Source organism: Leptonychotes weddellii, unplaced genomic scaffold (genome assembly GCF_054177405.1).
Source record: "Leptonychotes weddellii isolate Sample4059 unplaced genomic scaffold, ASM5417740v2 HiC_scaffold_1357, whole genome shotgun sequence".
Taxonomy (NCBI): domain Eukaryota; kingdom Metazoa; phylum Chordata; class Mammalia; order Carnivora; family Phocidae; genus Leptonychotes; species Leptonychotes weddellii.
The window spans coordinates 1,558-14,381 of record NW_027715555.1 but is presented as its reverse complement, the minus strand read 5'-3'; the positions used below and the strand labels follow the sequence as shown (position 1 = coordinate 14,381).

Genomic DNA, 12,824 nt, shown 5'->3' with positions numbered 1-12,824 from the left:
ACCCTTTTAACCATTTTTAAGTGTGCAGTGTGGTATTAAATACATGCACATTGTTGTACAACCATCACCGCTATCCATTTCCAGAACATTTCATCTACCCAAACTGAAGTGAAACAATAACACCCATCCTTCTTCCCCCCCAGCCCGTGGCAAGCTCCATTCTACCTCCTGCTTCTATGAGTCTGACTATTCCAGGAGCCTCACGTAGAAGGAATCATGCAGTGTTGGTCCTGATGTGACTGGCTTACTTCACTTTGTATAATGTTGTCAAGGTTCACACATGTTGTAGCATGTGTCAGAACGTCCTTCCTTTTTAAGGCCGAATAATATTCCATTTTAAGTATATACCACATTTTATTTATCTTTTCATCTGTGGATGGACACCTATTGAAAGGTTTTCAGACAGAAAGTAACATGGTTCCATGTATGTTTGGCAAAGATCCACCTGGTTGCTCTGCGGAGGCTGATTTGGAAGCAGGTGGGAGTAGGTCTCCCAATTAGGAGAAGGTTGCATGAATCCAACCTAAGAGGACTAGATGGTGGTGAGGATGGTAAGAAATGGAAGGTTTAAGAGCTACTTGTGAGGAGGAATCAAAATGTTTGTCTGGGTGTGGGGAGCCAGGGAAAGAGAGTCAGGTAAGTATCCCAGGTGGATGGGGCTGCCATTTGCAAGGACAAGATGTAGATGAAAAGTTGAGCCTTGGATCTGTGGAGTTTGAGAAGTATGGAGGCATCTAAGCAGGGATTTCTCAATCTGGAGCTCAGGTGTAAGCTGGAGGCCCAGATGGGACAGCCATCAGCCCTTCAGTGATCATCGAGGCCAAAGGGGTGCATGTCATGCCCCAGAGCGAGGGTGCAGAGAGAAAGCAGGGAGGTCCAAGAAAAGATCCTTGAGCGACTTCCATGTTTACGGTCTAGTAGAGTTGGATCAGCAGACCTAAAACGACAAGAGAGAACATTCAGAGGGGACAAACCCAGAGGAGTGTGGTGTCATGAAAGCCAAGGGAAGAAGAAGGGCTTTCAGGAAGAAGGTGTTTAGTAAGGTGAAGACTGAAAGAGTGTCTGTTGATTCCAGCAACCTGGGAGTAACAGTTATGTGAAGGCAACAGATACGGAGTGTGGGATGCACACCAGGCAAGGGGTGATGGAGAAATGGAGATAATGGGTTGTTACCAGCTCCGTGTCCTTGGTCAATTCGTTGTGCGTTCAGGCACAGTAGGTTGAAGGGCTAGAGCTGCCGCCGGAGTTGAGGCAAAGTCCTGTCAGCATGGGTGACCTCCTTGACCTTGCACCTGACTCCCTGCTCTCCTGGCAGGCCAACAACAATGGGGATCTTGAGGAGCTGTCACATATCCTCAACACTTGTCCTCTGGACTTTGGGGGATGGGAGACCGGAATGAACATGGAGGGCCAGCGTCTTCGGCTGCAGAAAAATATCTCAGGTACTTTCGGTCACCGTCTGGGGTTTGATTTCTGGGAGACAGTGACGGGAGGGAGGAGACCGGGATCTGGTCTCAGGTCTGTGGGAGACTGGCCGTGCGACCTCGGCCAGCCACTGCTTCCAACCTCGGGAGTCCCTAATCTGTCAGATGGAGTCTTCTTCAGGGAGAGAATCCTGGAATGCATTTCCTCATTGCAGGTGTGTTTGTTTTTGCAAAGAAGTCCCTAACAGAGAAGGTTGCGGTGATCCCTTGGACAAAAAGATGTGTCTCCAAGCCAAGGACTCACATAGCTATTGTCCCATTAATTCCCCAAACAATGATACGGTCCAGGTACTGTTAATCCCACGGAGTAGACCCTGATGCATAGGTTTCAGAGGCTAATGACCTGCTCGAGTGGGAGAGAGCGTGTTTGTACCGGGCAGCAGTGAGTTAGGTTTGAGCGAGGAATCATGAATTTAAATCGTAATTGACTGCCTGCTCCCACTGCAAAAGGAGTCCATTGAGCAGGCCAATGCCTGAAAGAACCCCACATACTCTTTCCTATCTGAAGAGAAAATCTGAAATCCTTAGTGGACGTTTGGAGACATCCATTCTTTGGATCTCAGCAACTTTCCCTGGATTATCTTTTCATTTCTCGCCTGTGCTCCCCACTATGTCTCTGCTGTGACATCACTGCTCCCCTCCCCACCCGGCTTCTCCTGCAGGTCATACCTTTGCATTACTTCCTGGGCTGGGGAGACCCTTTCCTAGTGACGCTGGCTGAAATTCTGTGCATCCTTCAAGGCTCGTGAACCTTTCTTGACCTCCCAACAGCTGTAACATCTTCCTCCTTGTGGATCTTTGTTGAACTTCATACGTCTCTCATCAGGGTACTGCTATTTCTGTGCCTTGAATTAAAGTTGTTTGTCTATTTATCCTTCATATTAGAACAGTTAGCCTTTGAGTTTCAGGCAAACTAAGCACATGACAATAGTTGGCACATAATAAAAGCTCAGGGGCGGCTTGTTGGTTGGAAATGCCTCCATCCTTAACTCGTTTCAGGTTTGCTCCTGCGTGCATCTACGCAGTCACTGATCTTTAGAGTCTGCGTGAGTCTCACGCTAGGTGTAGTGTTACCACAGAGAATAAGGTGGCATGGGAAAAACATCCCATTAAGTAGCCACCGGTTTCTTCTGGAGGCCCCGTACCAGCCAGCGGTCATCCTGGCCCGCTCTGTCTGCACGGTTCGGAAAGCTTCTAGTGCACGGCCAGACTCACACTGTTCAGTCATCACCTCAGCCCCATGAGATGAGTGTGCTACATCCATTATCCCCATGTTCCCATTCTCTAGATGAGGAAACAGGTCCAACCACGTTAAGCTGACTTACCTGGGACTTCATAGTTTCTGGGTTGGATGGCTGCTGAGTCTTCTGGTTTCTGGTCCAGTGATTCCTAAGGATAGGAAGAAACAGTCAAGACATATGCAGATCAGAACATGGCAAGGGGGGAAGAGGCACCCAGGAATAGTGGGGAGAGAAGAAAGAATCCAAGGATGAGAAGGAATGATCTTTGTGCAGGATACGTGTCTTCTGGAGTTGCCGCCAGGTGGGCAACGTGGAGGCAGAGTTCGGTCCCCGCCCGCGGAACTCACCCTGCAGAGGCTGGCTTGCGGGCGGGCGAACCCCCTGAGCTGGGCACCTGGACCCACAGGAGGCAGGTCGTCTTGCACTCTGTCTCTGCACATCCTCTCCACCTCCCTCTGTGGACTTCAAAACTCCAACCTCCTTGCCCAGTGTTCAGAACCAAAGCAAGTTGTAGGTTTTAACCAAGTTGAAAGTGAAGTGTTGAGAATGGTAAGGGAACAGCTGCTGTTTTAGCACGAGAAAGAGGGTGTACTACCCACCCCAGACCCCAGCCCGCCCCCACACACCGCTGCTTCCCTGTTTGTGAAGCTGCAAAAGGCCAGGCTCGTGCTGAGTGCAGAACGCTGAATGCTGGGTCCCTGCGCCTCAGGAACCCTCGCCCTCGTGCAGTGACAGCTCCCTGGCTCCGAGCCCGGCTGTCCAATCACGGCAAACCCTATTGTCTCCACAAGCAGGTGCTGCTGGGCACTTACTGCCATTTTCCAGAAAACCAAGCTGAATTCCCCAACCAGGGCCCCACCAGAATCATACCGGGTCCCTTCCTATGCCTTGGGGTCTTGCTTATAGAGAGGTGAGTCTGGGCCGTTTGATTTCTTTTTTTTTTTTTTTAATTTTATTTATTTATTTGACAGAGAGAGCCACAGCGAGAGAGGGAACACAAGCAGGGGGAGTGGGAGAGGGAGAAGCAGGCTCTCCGCAGAGCAGGGAGCCCGATGCGGGGCTCGATCCCAGGACCCTGGGATCATGACCTGAGCCGAAGGCAGACGCTTAACGGCTGAGCCACCCAGGTGCCCCTGGGCCGTTTGATTTCTAAGGTCCTTCACCTCCTCTGCATTTTGAGTCTGCACTCTGAAATGGATCACCTCCTTCCCAGAGACTTCATGCCTCACGGTAAGCTTCGCTCCTCCCGCCTTGCTTCCCAGACCAGCCCGCACAGCACAGCATGGTGAGCCTGCAGACTCAGGAGGTCCAACTCCTGCTACCCTCCCAAAGGAACTGCGTGGCCTCGGGCAAGTTATGTTCCATGCCTCAGTTTCCCCATTTGTAAAATGGTGGCAGTAACAGTACCCACTGCCTCGGATTATTGTAAGAAATAAATGTTACGATAGAATTAGAACAGCGCCTGGCACTCAGTGCTGGTGGGTCTTACCGGTTTCATTCTTTGTGTAGGTATCTGGCCTCCGCACCTTCCGTGAAGGTGGGGACCTCACCTGAATAGAGTTTGGACTCTTGTTACCCGTCCAGGGTGTGGTCTCCACTGGGGCCTCCTGAGTTGAGGTTGGCTGAATTCATTCTATTCCAGGCCATTGAGAGCCCCCATCTGGGGGCTAAAGGCACTGGGGGCTCAGAGGGTCAGAGCACTGGAGATGGAGTGGCTTTCAGAAAGTTGTCTGACCCCATTCTTGGTTTCGGATAATGGGTATTTATTCTCAGTGCACAGATATGCTTACACGTCAAATGCAGATACCATGTGTGGATTGTTTTCATTTGTGTGTGATTGTGGCATTTGCTAGTGGGAATATGTAGTTAAACAGAGCTGAGCCCCACCTATAAAAAGTTATTTTTTTTAACCTTAAAGATTTGAGAGTAATACATGATGCTCTGCTTATAAAATAATCAGACAGAATGGAAGTGTACAGAATGCGTACCCATAAGATTTGTTCACGACCTGCCCCTCCAAGCCCCCCTCTCTTTCCTGGAGGTAAAAATACTGTTCACATTTGGGGATTTGCTTTTTAGGCTCTGGGGTTTTATTCTCTATACTTACATATGTGGTGTGTACCACATACGTAACGCATCGAGTTTCTTTTTCCTCTTTCCTCATGCAAACGTGCTCATGCTTCGCCTTATTCAGTGAGTTGTGCTTGTCACTGGACACATTTCATGCAGAGTTTCTGGTCGGTGGACCGCGGTGGCTGTCCATTGGCAGTCCTCATTCAACAATTCAGATCTACATTTTGCACAGCCTTTCCCATGACCCCTCAAGCTCTCCTTCTGACCCCCGAGGAAGGAGCATCATGAGCTCCCCCAGTCCCTGCCCCGACCTCAGCCCCTGCAACAAGCCACGGCGGCCACAGCAGGGGCCCGTGTCCCTGGCTCTGGGGTGGTTTTGCGAGCAACTAGAAAGTCTGGCGGGTCGCCATGCCTTGTATAGCCCACGGCCACGTTCAGAGGGATTGCAAGCCCATTTTCGTACCTGAGCTGCAGAAAGCCCACGGGTGGGTCTGGAGGGACGGCCGGCTGCATGGGGAGCTGGGGTGCTTCCCCGCCCGGGAGAAGTGTAGGCTTCCTTCTTCCAGATGAAGGCGGACAGAGTCTGCTGGGACTTTTCTCCAGTCTGGAGGGTGACAAGTTTCCTTGTCGCCCTCAGAGTTTGGGGTTCCAGAAAAAGCTGGACAGACTGGCTGAACCCCACTTCCCGCACCGTGCGCCTACCCCTGACCTCCCCTCCGACAGGGCCGGGCCCTGTGGCCAGACCACGCCTACATGGGTGCCACCAGCTGAGGGGAGCAGAGAGGAACGTGTCCAAAGGTGGGTCTTGGTCTCAGGTCTCAGGCGTGGACCCTTTGCTTTAAGACAGCGTCTCGTACCCTCAGCATGATGGACATTTTCGACTGGATAATTCTCTCTTGGGGCTGTCCTGTGCATTGCAGGACATTGGGCAACATCCCCTGTTAGATGTCAGAGGCACCTTCCGTTGTGACAGTCAAAAATGTCCCCAGAATTGTCAGATGTCTTCCAGCGGGCAGAACCCCTGCTCTGAGTAAAGTTATTATCCTGTCCCAGCTGTGTGCTATGACCACTTCACCTGCCGTCTGAGCCGTGGCATGCCCCGCTTCCAGGAGGCTGTAGGCATTGCGCCATCATGGAAACAGCTGTGTATGTTGTGGGCTTGATCTTATCGAGGGTGACTAGCAGAGGAGGGGACCACACGCAGATTTCTTTCTTTTTACTCACTGAGCAAATGCCAAGCCACTGCCAGGTGCTGGCTGTGTCCTAGATGTTCCCGTCAGCCTCTGTCCCTGAGCAGCCCCGCCTGCAGGTGGCTGGGCCCGGAAACAAGGTCTGCCCACCACCCAGTGAGGCAAGGGCTACGGGCGGTGACGGGCATGTTCTTGCTCTTGTTCCCAAGTTATGAGCAACAACCGGGCTTCACAAATAAACTCGACGATGAGTTACGTACCCTGAAACATTCTGTGCTGCCAGAAATGGGTGCAGCCTCTGTTAACAGTGAGCTTTTCCACTTAAACAAATATGCCCTATGTTACTCGTAAGCAGCCAAACAATTTTTAGTTGTTGGAAATCATATTCTTCTAATTTTCTGGTGCGTTTTATTTTATTTTATTATTATTTTTCAAATATTTTATTTACTTATTTGACACAGAGCGAGAGAGCTCAAGCAGGGGGAGCGGCAGACAGAGGGAGAGGGAGAAGCAGGCTCCCCGCAGAGCAGGGAGCCCGATACGGGACTCTATCCCAGGATCCCGGGATCATGACCTGAGCCAAAGGCAGATGCTTAATGACTGAGCCACTCAGGTGCACCCCCTCCCCGGTGCATTTTAATCAGTCTGAATATCACTGGTTCCTCATTAGTTGTCCCATTCATTCAAAGGTATCCATGAGTCACCCTCTGTGTGTCTCAGACCCTCTTTGGCTGGGGCATCGGCGGCAAGCTGCAGGGGCTGGGCTGTCTGTGGCCCCTTCAGGGGTGGCCTGAATCTGGCTTTGCCACTATGGGGAACTCCTGTGAGGTGTTAGTGACACAGAGGAAGACCGAGTTTTCTCAGGCTCCCCATGAGCGTGAGTGTGGCCTTCTTGCCCTCTACAGCTCGGGCTATGGCAGTGAGGGACGTTCTGAGGTCCTGGGCTGCAGCCTTATGGAGGACAGTCCACCAGCTCCTTCCTATGGGTATAAGCTCAAGCGAATTCCCTGCTGTCATTCTGATCAGATGGATTCGAGGACAACAAGGGTCCCTTGTCTCTTAGAAGTTTTATTTTAGTGGATGAGATTAACCTCAGACATCAAACACCAACTACTGTGTGTGTGTGTGTGTGTGTGATGTGCAAGCAAGGATATCAATATGTGATAAAAACTATGCAGCATGAGAAGATGAAGGAAGAGTTAGTTTAGAGGACTGGCCAGGGAAGGCGTCCCTGAGGAGGAAGCATTTTAGCTGAAACCTGGAGAGCTCTGTGAGGGCCGGGCAGAAGGGCTTGCTCGATTACTAGGCACCAGTGTCATACACGTGCACACACACACGTGCACCCCACACATGCACACGCGCGTGCACACAGGTCAGCCGGCTGGCATTTCCTCTCTCCCCCGGCTTTGCTCTGCCCTCCGCTCACCGCACCCACAGGCCCCAGTGCTCCACCCACGGGGTGCCGAGTGCAAAGCCTGGCTCAGAGCTGGAAGGCGGGAGGGGACGGGGCCTGGAACAGGTGCCGGCCGGGAGCTTGTCCCCCAGGCTTCTGCCTTCCCCGTGTGAGTGACAAGGCTGTTGGTTGTGGCATTGCTGGCCATCTCTGTCCTTTCGGCCAGGCTCGAGGTGCTGCACAGCAAGAACCCCGGGCCACGGGCGCCTGGGTGGCTCAGTTGGTTAAGCGACTGCCTTCGGCTCAGGTCATGATCCTGGAGTCCCGGGATCGAGTCCCGCATCGGGCTCCCTGCTCGGCGGGGGGTCTGCTTCTCCCTCTGACCCTCTTCCCTCTTGTGCTCTCTGTCTCTCATTCTCTCTCTCAAATAAATAAATAAAATCTTTAAAAAAAAAAAAGAACCCCGGGCCAGAGCCTGAGTCACTGATTACTACATGTGTGGCCTGTGACCGGAGTGTATGAGACTTACCTGCCCTGCTCTTATGTTCCTTTACCGTAAAACAGTACCTGCTCTCCCTAAGAGCCGATGGCAAAAGAGATGGGAAAATGCTTTACTAAATGCACATTTGGGGCAATGTGCTCCATGGCCCGAGCCCAGGGCAGCTGTAATGGGGTGTGTGCATTTCACATCTCCCTCTTGCAGGGAGTGTGAACTCAGCGAGGGAGCCTCTCTTCTGGTGGAAAAAGCAGGTGAGACGCCTTGATAGAAAGTTTTCCAGACAGACACTGGTGGATGCACATGGGAGTGCCTAGAAGGCAGGGACCACACCCTATGGTCCTTTCTTCTTTTTTATCTTTTAGGTATACAAGGTAGTGATTTAATATACATAGACATTGTGAAGTAATCACCACAATCAAGTTAATGAACACATCTCCTTCACCTAACATAGATACCTTTTGTGTGTGTGGTGAGAACATTTAAGACCTACCCTCTTAGCAAATTTCAGCTCAGTCACCACACGTACGTTAGATCTCCAGAACTTATTCACCTTGTAACTGGGAGATTGTACCCTTTGGGCATTTTTTACATGATCGGTGCCCAGTAAAGGACTGAATGTTCATGGCTGAAGGTAAGTAGGCGGCTTCGCTGTCAAACAAACAGACTTCCTGATCCACAGCTGGATTGAGACATCTATCTGTACAGCTGGACCCCACTCATTCCATGGCCCGTGCTCATCCCAGTCATCCACCTTCCTGTGGGCACGGGGGTCTCCAAACACCTGCTTCTTCTCAGATCTCCATTACCCACACCTGGCATACACCCTGCACATCTTTCCAGAATTTGCAAATGGCCAAATCCGGAAGGTACTGGGCTCTATGATAGGCTCTCCTAAGGGAGTGGTGGAGAGGGTGAAGCCCCCACCCACCACTAGAAGTTACTGTGAAGGGAGAGCCATGGGGAAGAGAAGAGGGGTATCAGGGGCCACTCGTGATCTGGATGCTGTGAATATATTTTTGCATTTAATTTCAGAACACATGGTCCAAACAGCACCAAGTAAAAACCAATTGAAACTCATGAGAGGTAGAAATAAAATTGTCAGGACTACTATTATTTAAATAATTCTGGTAGAATTTGAAATAATGTTTTCTAAATTCCCCTGGCATACCTGAGAGACATCTGCAGAGTACCAGTGATCCAGGGAATAGGAGTATCGTTTCAGAAACAGCTCTCTTGCCTCTTCCACCTTTAGCACAGAAAGGGCTTGCCAGCTGGCTTCAAACTTGCTCAATGCCTGAAAGGCTATGTCAAGGTCACGAGGTGTGGACCTGAGAGTCTCCAGTCCTGGTGCTGTAATTCTACTGTAAACATACCCTAGCACTTTGGTCAAATCAATTGATTCATGATTGTTTACTAAAAACTCCTAGGTACTGGGTCCTAGATCAGTAAAATCGTTAGGAGGTTGGATATACATGCAGCTAATGGTAAAACAAGCTATACTGTTGAATTCTTGCTTCTGCCTCTGGGAGAATATCTGGTTAGATCAAGACGATTTCATTTATTTATTTAGTTAGTTACTTAGTTAGTTTCAGTGATTCATCAGTTGCATATAACACCCAGTGCTCATTATGTCACGTGCCCTCCTTAATGTCCATCACCCAGTTACCCCATCCCCCCAGCCACCTCCCCTCCAGCAACCCTATTTGTTTCCTAGAGTTCAGTGTTGCTTATGGTTTGCCTCCCTCTCAATTTTCATCTCATTTTATTTTTCCTTCCCTTCCCCATGTTCATCTGTTTTGTTTCTTACATTCCACATATGAGGGAAATCATATAGTATTTGTCTTTTTCTGACTGACTTATTTCACTTACCATAATACCCTCTAGGTCCACCCACATCGTTGTAAATGGTCAAGATGATTTCTTAAGGTGCTTACAAACTTTGACAGCTGAACAGCCAAAAAATATTTTACTAAAAAATGAACAGGAATCTGAGGAGTAACCAACTTAAAAATATCATTATGATGCCCGTAATCTATTGGCAGTATTACAATACTGTGATATGTACACATTTTACTATTATTTTTGGACAGTGGGTTAACTTTTTGAAAATAGAGAAAGTTGTATAGAAACCTATGTTTAAATATAACCCCTGTTAAAAACTTCAACTTTAGGGACACCTGGGTGTCTCAGTTGGTTAAGCGTCTGCCTTCGGCTCAGTTCATGATCCCAGGGTCCTGGGATCGAGTCCCTCAGCGGGCTCCCGGCTCAGCGGGGAGCCTGCTTCTCCCTCTCCCTCTGCCTCTTCCCTCTGCTTGTGCTCTTTCTCTCTCTCTCAAATAAATAAATAAAATCTTTAAAAAAAAACAAAAACAACTTCGACTTTATGTCTCTCCACCAGAAAGACTTCTGGGAACATATTTTTAAAGACTGATTTCTTAATAAAACTAATTGATTAAAAACAGAATCCATGAGCCTGCTGTTTTGTTACTGCTTATCATACCACTTGACTGGATGGAGCTCTACACACACTGACTTTGGAATGACTTCAAAATTTTTGAGAAGACGAACTCTAGTTATTCCTGTCCGACTCTATCCTTGCATCTGTCCTTTTATCGGAGTACATCCCAGCAATGCCTCTGACTCTCAGCTCACTTCTAAGGGTAACACGTGAGCCACTGGACATGGACCACTGAAGGAGACCAGTGAACATGGCTACTGAGTGTGGACCACCAAACATGGACTGCCAACCATAGGCTGCTGAAAAAAGACCACCAAGCATGGGGCCCTGAACATGGGACACTGAACATGGACCATCACACATAGGCTGCTGAACACGGGCCACCAAATGTGGACCACTGGACATGTGCCACAAACATGGGCCACCCAATGCAGGCCACTGAACATGAGCCACCAGGTATGGCCCACTGACTTTTACCTACTCGCCCTAGGGTAAAGGCCGGAGACGGGAAGTTTTGGAAGGGATGGTGTAAACAGAAAATTCTAGAATGGGATCTCTGAACTGGGCCTTGCTGCTTGCTGGTGTGTGGCATCATGGCTGTGATTCCCCCACACAGTAGACTCTATCTTCCTTTCTCTGGAGAAGGGACTGAGTGCAGGTGTCCTTGTCCTCCTGGTCTGCCACAGCCTCCTAACTGGTCACCCTACTTCCCTCCTTTCTCTCTTCAACCCCGTTTCCAGCCAGCAACCAAAGTGATTTTTCCAGGATGTAAGTCAGATCATGCAATTTCCCTGTTTATGACTCACCTATGACTTTTCCTGATGCCTAGAAAAACAGTTTATGGCCTTCAAGATGGTACATGCTCAGGCCCTGCACTTTGGCTTGGATCTTGTCTCCTAGCCTGCCCTTTCTTCCTGGGGTATGCCAAGGCTGTCCCCCTCTGCACGCACTTAACTCCTATGGTGCTGGTCTGCCCTGGCCCCTCAGCACTGAGACCAGGGCACAGCTTTCCTGACTGCCTGGAACTGGTACATTGCCCCAGGGCTTACAGCCCAGCCTGTCTCCTTGCATCACACCTTGAACTCCAGGGGTTACTCATCCTCCTCACTCTGTTCCCTTGACCTGCTTTGTTGTTTTTGGCAGCTTGCGTCTACCTCACATTCAATTTTATGTTTGTTTCTATTAGACTTTTCCTTGTTGAACTGCTAACTGTTCATTTCTCCCCCTGAATGTGTGTCCCACTTGGCAGATGCTTCTTGCTTTGCTGATTGTTTCTCTTTCCCACTGAAACGTAAGCTCCCAAAGGGCGGGGACATTGGCCTTTTTGCTCACCAGTGTAGCATCACTAGCTAAGGCAGTCCCTGGTACATGACAGACCCTGATACACTTTTTTTTTTTGTCTGTGAGAATAAAAGACAGTGTTTTTAATTGTGGTAGACAAAATAGGGAAGTAAGGGTTTCAGCTCAGCACCCCGCTCCCTGACAAGACATTCCTGTTCACTCCGTCTGGGCAGGGAGAGTATTCCTGACTTTGGGAACCACGACAGCTGATCTCACACACCCCGCCTTCCATCCCTGCCCACAGTCCCTCACTCTGCGTGCAAAGCACACCCCCAACCTAACTCCACGTCCTTCAGAATTCAGCTCAGTGTCCCTTGTAGGGACCTCTCAGTTCAACATGCCCAGCCTCCTTGTAAGCACTTGCCAGGCAATTTGGGAGCTGCAGACATTCCTGTTGGCCCCCCTGAGAAAGCTCTCGAAAGCTCTCGGGAGGCAGGGGTTAGCTTCTCTTCCTCAGGAGCCCGCGTTGGCCTTGCCCATCACAGGGGCTCAGCAAACATTGGGGGAATGATGGAGAAGACACATGACTCTGTCATTGAAGCCTGGTGTCACCTTTTTAGTGCCCTAGACTTAACAGAATGACACAGGATGGAAAGGTAATAAAGCTTTCTCAGCGGTCCTCACTGGAAGCATTTGAGCTGAGGAAGTGTTACTACTGAGAATCTATTAACTACATGTTCTTACTTTCTGTATTCTTGATGATCCGGCATATAAGCCTTGATCCTGGAGAGACTGCCCTCCCAGGGCTAGCTAAGTCCTAGAGAGAGCAAACGGGGCCCTGCGGGTTTACCGTTCACATACAAACCAACCCATCCAGAGCCCACATACCTAATCATCTCTTTATCAAGTACTCCCTCTGCTCTCAATGAGTACAGGCCATGTACCAGACAGCCAGGGATCAGTTCTAATGCCCAGAACCCACCTAAATCAGTCAACCATCCAATCTTAGGCTCACTCAGGTTACCTGTCCTGCACCCTTTCTTTTTTCCCATGAGAACCCCAGTAAAGGTTCTGGGCCATGCTCTGCCCTCTCCCTCTCCTTATTAACCCTGGTGCCTCCCCAGATGGCTCCACATGGCACCCTGTGCCTCCTGTCTCTTGGGAGCCATGAGAAGGAGCTCACTCCTTCACAACAATCATATCCT

General features: G+C 49.8%; 1 long non-coding RNA gene across 1 annotated transcript; it reads right to left on the bottom strand.

Annotated features, from left to right (window-relative positions):
• Nucleotides 1–353: 353 nt before the first annotated feature.
• LOC145718292 (uncharacterized) lies at nucleotides 354–9,358 on the bottom strand. Its single transcript, XR_014141701.1, has 3 exons — nucleotides 9,049–9,358; nucleotides 2,810–2,873; nucleotides 354–937 (listed from the first exon to the last, which is right to left on the bottom strand). It is a non-coding gene; the product is annotated as an uncharacterized LOC145718292 (long non-coding RNA).
• Nucleotides 9,359–12,824: the final 3,466 nt, after the last annotated feature.